Source organism: Carlito syrichta, unplaced genomic scaffold, assembly GCF_000164805.1.
Source record: "Carlito syrichta isolate Samal-C Ts95f unplaced genomic scaffold, Tarsius_syrichta-2.0.1 Scaffold120612, whole genome shotgun sequence".
Taxonomy (NCBI): Eukaryota; Metazoa; Chordata; class Mammalia; order Primates; family Tarsiidae; genus Carlito; species Carlito syrichta.
This window is the reverse complement of record NW_007064708.1, coordinates 77848-86973: the sequence shown is the minus strand read 5'-3', so window position 1 is coordinate 86973 and position 9126 is coordinate 77848.

Here is a 9126-nt window from a genome sequence, read left to right as displayed (position 1 = left end):
TATAGCACATCAAGATGGAATGTAAGGGAGGAGACCCATGGCATGAAATTAAAGTTCTCAGTATCGTATCCAGAGACAATGAGGCCTACATTGCCTTGACCTCATTTTTTCACAAATGCATTCCACGGGTGTATTTTACACAGGCTGGTTGCAAGCCCTGTGCTGGATACTGGAGCTACGGATTAAAAAATAATAATAAGGCATGGCCCTCACCCTTGAGGAGTCAGAGCCCAGTAGGGAAGAGAGTCCAATGCATAAACAGTTACCATATGGTACAAGGAGTGATCTACTAAAAGCTGGCACAGGAGTTCAGAGCCACAAGGCAGGAAGCCCTTCAACAGCCCAGCGTCACGGACCCATCAAGGCCTGTATGACAAGTGACCTTCAGTCACAGGAAACCCCCATGAGTCCCACTTGACCATGTAGAAAGGTTAGCTAAGGTAAAAAGTAAAGAGCTGGAACAGGAACCAAAAGAAAAATAAAACACTATTTATTACAAAAGGGCTGGTTGACAGCCAGGGGTTCTCCCATGGGCCAACCCCACCCAGAAAGACGGCAAAGCATGTGTGCCACCCTGCCACCAGGAGCGAGGCCAGATGGAAAAGAATGTCTTGCTGACTGCTGCTCCTCGACCCCTGCCAGTCCACCCCGAGCAGAACAGTCTCATCGAGGTAAGTCCAGCCTAGGCACCTTCATCGGCTAAGAGACAAGTGCCACCACCATTTTTGCATAAAAGCAGAAAAGCCCAAATGGTTTTTGTACTTAGGAATATTCAGTTTTAATCAAACTTGGTCAAGTTAATTATTGACTCAACAAGGATGAAACTAGAATAAAATCATTTTTGCCTTAAGCCAAACTATTTTCTTAATGAAGCCTCATATAGTTAATAGACTCAAAGTCTTCAGAAGTATTCCTTTAGTCTTCATAATATTCCATCTTAACTCAATCATTATTTTGCTTATCTTTCAATGCCAACAAAGGAGACACAACTGAGGAAGTTGAATTTATCTCTAAGAAAAAAAGAGGCCGGGCACAGTGACTCATGCCTGTAGTCCCAGCGCCTTGGGAGGCCAAAGCAGGAGGACCAGTTGAGGCCAGGGGTTCAAGTCTGCAGTGAGCTATGATTGTTCCACTGCACTCCAGCCTGGGTGACAGTGAGAGCCTTTCTCTAAGAATAAACAAACACAAAAAAAGAACGGAGAATTATCCTAATTAAAAGATGCCTCTCTCTTTTACTGAATCAACAAAACAACATAATGTCCCTTCTGAATTCCTTACTATGAAGCACTGCCAATTTTTGCATGCCACTGATTTTCCTTTAGACCGAGGGCCTGCAGCCTCTACTCTGTCTCTCCTACCTCCACTCTCCATTGACAGCCTCACACCTTGTGCTTCTCTGTGGGAAGAGTTTTATTTTCTTACAACCTTTGTGAGCAGGGCATGTGTAGTTGAGAGAAGGAGCTTCTCCCCAGATCTTGCCCCTAGGTGGGGCAGGGGTGGGGCAGAGATATTCCTACCCCTACCTTCATTCTATAAACTCTACAGTGAGCCCCGGTAATTACAGTGTGACATTTGCAAACTAATAAGAATAAGGCACACAATACGCTACAGAAAGCCTTAACACCATCTTTTTCACCCCTTCATGGCGACAATCTCAATGTTTCCTTAAAAATACCAAATTCCCTTAAAAATGCGGGGGTTTTGTTGTTGCTGTTGTTGTCACATATGAGTCTGCTTTTTATGTATTCGTTTTTTGAGATAAAACAACAAAGCCTCTCATTGTGAAAAACAGCTAAGGGTGACAATCTCCAGATCCAGCCACTGTCCCCATCACATAGTGCTGAGAATTCACACTTTGGCACTCTCTAATCAAGAAGACTGCTTAGATCCAATCAAACAAGTGTGTATTAACACACAGTAAATGCTAGGTGTTAGGAGAGTAATATAAATCTACTATCCATGTTCACAAACCAGTTATTATCATTTGCCAGATCAATAATCAGTATAATCAATAGGAGTGTATGGCCCCCTTCCAAGCAAACTCCCAGCTTAAAATTATTTGGCCTCAGGAATATATAACTTACAAACTCAGACATGTGACCCTGTTGCCTCTGCCCCAGGTTTCCCTGATGGGCAGCAGTCATGGGAAGATGCACCAGAAAAGAGTTCTGTCTACTCAGAAGTCCAAACTGTCTTTGTATAATATGCTTGGCTTAGAGGTAAACCAACAAGCTTTTCCATTTATCTCATCTTTAAGTATAAATGGGCTCTATGAAAGAAATTAAATTAAAGAAGAAATTACAATTTAAAACAGATCATGGTAAAACAATGGAATACCACTACATACCTATTAGAATGTAGAAAACCCAAAACACTGACAATACTAGATGCTGCCAAAACTATGTAGAAATAGGAACTTTCCTTCACTGCTGATAGGAACGCAAAACAGAATGGCCACTTTGGAAGACAATTTAGCAATTCCTTACACAATTATACATGCTACTACCATATGATCTGGTAATCATGCTCCTTGTTACCCAATTAAATTAAAGACTTACAGTCACACAAAAACCTTGCACAGATGTTTACAGCAACTTTATTCATAATTGTCTTAACTTGGAAGTAACCAGGACAACCTTCAGTAAGTGAATGGATACATAAACGGTGGTATAGCTAGACAACAGAATATTAGTCAGCCCTAAAAAGTAATGGATTATCAAGCCATGAAAAGACATGGAGAAAATTCAAGTGCATATTTCTAAGTGGAAAAAAAAAAAAAAGCAATCTGAACAGGCTACATACTGTATGATTACAACTAGATACCATTCTGGAAAAGGCAAAGCTATAGAGGCAGCAAAAAGAATCCACTGGTTGCCAGGGTTGAGGGGAAGAGAGATTACTAGGTACCTCACAGAAGATCTTTAGAGCAGTGAGACTACTCCATGTGATACTGTGATGGTGGATAGATGTCATTATACATTTGTCTACACCCACAGAACAAACAACACCAAGGATGAATGTACTCTATGGACTTTAGGTGATACTGATATGTCAATGTAGGGTTGTCAATTGTAACAAATGTGTCATTCTGTTATGTCATTTAAATGTATCAAATGTATCATTCAGGTATATTATCTAAATACACCAGAATGTATCATTCTGGTATACCATTCAAATGTATCATTCAAGCTGGAGTAGGAACTACCTAGTAGAAGGTCATCATTTTTTCACACCAAGGCAAAAGACATATAACAGAGGGCTCGGGTCATAGCACCCAGCACCCCCCAGTTCCCTGAATGATCATTTCCGACCTTGTCTTTTTTCAAAGTTTGCTACTAACATCTTGAAGGAATTTAACACCCTTGATTTCTGAGTATTCCATTCTCCTTCTGGGTAGCTTGAAGGAGAGCGGAGAGAATCAATGAGCAAGGGCATCTGTCTTCAGCAGTCACTCCTCTCCATCCATGCACTCAGCACAGCAAAAGGCATTCCAGGGACGTTAGCATGAGCTGTCCACATCTTGGCCCCTGTCCCTTGATGTGCTTTCCATAACCCTGTGAACCGAAATTACAAACTCATAATGAGAAAGCTAACATCTTGACCTTGCATAGTTGTCAGCAGTATGGTCCAAAGGGGCTCCTGATACCAGGAATAAACCAGAAAGCTGGGGTGTGTAGAACATATCCTTGCCTTCATGACCAAATCACTAAAGGAAGTAGCATGGACAAATCCAGTCACCAAAGCAAGTTCATAGAGATGCTGTGGTCACAGAGTGGTATAGACATTGCTGATGTTATGGTAGCAGTCAAGTTAGTTGAAAACAACTACACAATGCCAATTACCTCCTGACATACAAGTACATGATTCCGCCCTTAAATTTCATTTTCTCTTCATCACAGATATGGAACTGTCCAGTAGGGTCACAAACCACAAAGACATCTGCAGTGATCTTATTCCATGCTTTGCTACCTTGGCACTCATCTATAACTTTAGATGATGAGGCAGAATACCAGACATGACTACAAACATATGTTTAATTTTTTTAAGCAACAGGAAAATGAAACATAAATGGGAGAAGGGCATATTCCTGCCTTCTGAGGAGAGAGATCATATTTCAGGCAGTCAGGAGTGGTAGGTAGATGGGACAAGAATGAGAACTCGGGGAAATCTGACAAAAACAAGGTGAAGAGTAGGGAATGAGAGCAATCAGTGAAGCCAAGTTAACACCATGTAGAAAAACAGTCAAAAAGAAATATGCATCTAAACATCCAAAACTTCTAGAACAACAAAATAAAACCATAATTCTGCATAAGGTATCATTTCAGGGACTTAGAAGACTGTGGTAGTTCATTTAAGATTTTTCCTCTCTTAAGGAATCTCCGATCATTAGAAGCAAGTTTATTAATGTTGATTCTTTGCCTGCATAGAAATTTTAAGTTATAAAAGTAATCCATGCTCACCAGTACATATATATACATAAACCAGAATAACCATATTACAAGCAAATAAAAACATACAGACTAGTCCATAGTAAAACACGACTTCTAAGACTTCTACCCAAACCTACTACCTGAGAATGAAACCCAGTCAGCAGTCTGCTATTAATCTTTCTAGATCTTTTCCTAGAAGCACACAGGTGCATATTAAATAATACTTTTTAAATTAAAAAAATAAATACAAATCAATGAAGCATCTCCACTTTGCAGTACATCATGTCCAAGGAGCTTGACCTCTTGGGTTCAGCCATGGAATAAGACACCTCCATTCATCTGATGGCGGCAAACTGGGTTGCGGCAAAGTACCTAAGGAGGAAATAACAGGCCTCTCTAAGGACAGGTCTGAAACCCTCAGAATGGGCTGTCACCGTGCAATGGACATTAGCCTTCTACTCAATTGACAGGCCTTCCTCCGGCCATAGGATCTTGACTGTAATTACAGGAAAGGCCATACCATAAAGATGGGGGGAGGAGCTAATTGACAAGAAGCTCAATGTGCTGACTCAAGAGATGGTGGCCAAGTCTGAAATTTCTTTTCCTCAAAAAATGACGGATGTGCAGTCCATTAAGCCAGGACCACGCATGCCCAGAAGACGGGGGGCTTCTAATCAAAGTACATGTGTGGGGCTCACACAGAAAATTTCTGGATTTTGCATCAAAAAGTTCTTTGGAGTATTGCCTGAGGGACAGAAATTTCAAGAGGCACAAAAGTTGTGGGGTTTTTTTGCTGTTTTTATTTTCTTTTGTTTGCTTATTGCTTTGTTTGTAGCGTGTTTATTTGTTCACCAATCTAAAATGCAAAAGGAACAACATGACTTTTGAGATTAAACCTAAGCCTTTGGTTCCCATGTTACCTTCTCATTATAAAAGTCCGAGATCCTTGCTCTACCCAGAAAGGAAGTGTCATCATTAATCTATCCAAATGGACATAAAATTTAGGAAGCTCACACATCATACCGTGGGTAAGACCAAGGACTCTGAGAGTTACACAACTATTCCAGCTGTATGCCCTTGGCCTGGTTACATATCTGCTGTGCCTCTGTTTGCTCACCTCTAAAATGGGCATAGGATTGTTATAAGGGGTTCATTTATAAAAGCACTCAGAGAGTGTGCTATGTATTACATATATATATAATGTTATATAAGTATAACCTTATTATTATTATTTTCCTTTTATTATATCATTAACCATAACTTATAAAAAGAATGATTCTCCTTAAATACCCCAAAGATATTTTACAAATAACTCACTGACACTGTAGTGATTTAAAAAGATCAAATGTAATTGACCTTCCATGCTGCAAAATAGAATCTTAAACATACATGCTAATTACTCATATAAGTGGATCTAGCTGGCCGGGCTCAGTGGCTCAGCCTGTAATCCCAGCACTTTGGGAGGCCAAGGAGAGTGGATTGACTGAGCCCGCGGGTTCGAGACCCACATGGGCAACTTGGCAAGACCTCACCTCTACAATAAATCAAAAATTAGCTGGGCGTGGTAGCACACGCCTATAGTTCCAGCTACTTGGAAGGCTGAGGCTGAAGGATCACCAGAGCCCAGCAGGTTGAGGCTGCGGTGGCCAGGAGTATACTACTGCACTCCAGTCTGGGTGACAGAGTGAGACTCCAAGTGGATCTAGCTTGATGTGACACAATCTATTCACAATGCTCTTCAAAATAGAAATCAAACCACACCAAAATGAACTGGATAAGCTAGCCATTGAAATGATTTTTGCAGTGAATCCTTTCTTTCTAGGGATGCTTCTGGATCAAAATAATGCTAGCTACCTGTCTTACTATACAGATTCTTAGCATAGGATATTTTTTTATGTAGCTTCAACTTATGGCCAAAGAGTGGGCATCAGGTCTGGGCAGACAACGGAAGTAGAAAACATATATTGTTCCGTTAAGCAACTGACATGTTTTTCCAGCCTTCTTCCAGGAAGAAGGTGAAACTCCAATGGCAGCAAATCACTGGAAATAAAATTCACAGAGGTGTGTCCACTGCACAAAGGGTCAGTCTATCCTCTGGAGGAAAGACCATGCTGCTTTCATCAAAATGTCAACTTTGCCAGGATGATAAAAAATATCACCCACGCCGACCGTGGACGATTAGTAATGACTACCTGGAATAGTGTCTGAGCATGATTCTGATTGATTAGTGATGTCTGTCATGGGTAAAGGACTTGGGAAGTAGATGCATGCACACTGGGTACTCAACATTCTCATGCTCGTGGCACACAAACATTCAGTATATCAGGCATGAAGCCCCTGGTAATTTGTCAAAAAGCTACAAATGGCAGAAAAAACACATTTTGGTGTGATTATGCATATTCTTTCAGAACCAATTACTCCCTGAATTATGACTTTGTAAGTCACCAAAAATTATTCAGGCCACATAAGCATCACAGTAAAATTTCCCTAAGCCAATAAATAAAGAAAATTTCAACATAAATCTGATCTCCTTTGGGAAAGAAGGGATACAGATTCTGTGAATAACTCCTAGTGGCAGGTCTTGGGCTCAGACAGTCTCCAGGGTCAGAGACTGTCTCCTGCTCATGTCATGACCTACATTTAGAGGAGCAAGTGCCCAGTACATTACATACAATCAATCCAGTGTGGATTGGATTTTGACTATGCTTCATTCGGATACACTTTGAGGTGAGTTTTATCCACAGATGATTCTAGGAAGTTAGAGGACTGAGCTTAATCACTAAAGAGTTACTGAGGGGTCCATCCCTCCATTGGACCTTTTCATGGGCCAGCTCGCCCACTTGCTAATGAAAAGAGAAAAAAACAAATACTCGATTTGAAGATATACACACAACACACACACACACACACACACACACACACACACACACACACACACACACTCCAACCTCGACTATGACCATGTTGTCACCTGCTGAAACATCTGCTACCTTCTGTGTGGAAATACCACGTAGACAGTAGTACGTAGTACCACTTCTCTCCTGGGTACTCATTTAATTGTAATGTGAAACCAGTCGGCCAAGAATATGAGAATGCCGAGTTTCAAAACCCTAGAGAATAACCTCGAAACTTATACCATACCCTCACTCCCTTTGTATATTGAGAATGTGATGTATGACCTGCCATGCTTGAGACATTTCAGGGGTGGGGACAAAGCCAGGTGGAGATGTCCATCAGCAGCACCTGGGCTGCAGAATGTGGATGATGGAAACTTAGAGAGAAAGAGAGAAGCATGGCAGAAAGGGACAACACTGAATGAGGGTAATTCTTGTGTCTCCAGAGCCATCTGCCCACCATCGCTCCCCTGCCACCCCACCCCTCTGGAAAGGACTGCTATTCAAAATAACTTTATATGATCAAAGTTCTCCTGGGGCTTCACATCTAGCTCTCATCCTCCAACGTGCAAATAAAGAACTCCAGGTGTGAATCGGCGATTCCCAGTTTGATTGGATTTTTAATAACTCCTACAGGTCCACAATGTGCCCTCTTATATTTCACTAAGAACAAGACAGCAAGCACAGTTAGAACTCAAATACACATCAGCGTGAGGGAAGGGAGAGAATTAAATTCAGCAACTCTCCACTGAGTACCTACTAAGTGTCAGGCCAGAGTTAGAAATGAAATAAAATGTGGTCCTTCCCCCAAGGACATGTCAATCAACGGGAAAGATGACTGTGTAACTGGACAATCATGACACAGATGCACCCATGGTGTCTGGGCAGAACAAGGGAGGAAGTGATTAATTGTCTAGGTGAACAAAGGTCTGGGAAGGCTTCATGGAAGGTATGATGCCAAGGGCTAGATTTTGAAGGATGGAGAATAGTTTGCCAACAGACAAGTGAGCCAGAGCAGGAGAGGCAGCCTTGGGGAGAGGGCACAGCTGGTACAGATGACACAGCCTGGTGAGCTCAGTTCAATTTGGCTGAAGCATCCAGTTGGCCAATGGGGAGAAGCAGAAGGAGGGGAGGCTGGGCCGGTCACCCAGGGCCAGTGAGCTGAGCCAAGCCGAGTTGCCCATGACGCCTGCTTCATATGAGCTCATTGCTAGTTTTGTTTTATGAGCGCTAGCTAATGAATCCTGTTTTGCAGTAGAGCAAATGGTAACGGGGGACAGTTCTCTGAGCCATTTCATAAGCTAACAGCTTAGCATGGAGAGGAGAAGCAGGACGTTTGTTGGTAAGGGACACCTCATAGTTGAGTCATTGTGTAGAAGCCCGGAGTCAACTGAGTTTGCTGGAGGACAGAGATCCAAGGGCCACATGGTCAAACATCCAAGTGGGTGTTTTCTGATTCAAGGAGAGACATTTGAACAACTACAGAGTCATTTGTTTCATTTGATCTCTGCACCATGCATAGAGAAATGCCCTGTCTTCCTTCTCTTCTGTCCCACAGTAAGCCAGAAGTCAGAAATTAGCCCAGCACTGAAAACAACTGAGTGTTGGCAACCTCCTTGTGGAGAGTGTAAATGCATTTACAAGAATGACAGCAACAGGCACAGGAGAATTCCACCAATTAAGCACCAAAGAAGCCCAAAGCAATGACTGAAGTCCAAAGTAGCCCCATAAATACAGGCACACATACATTAATAACAGATGAGGTCTCGTTAAGATAGACTGATTATACCTGCAAGTTGGTA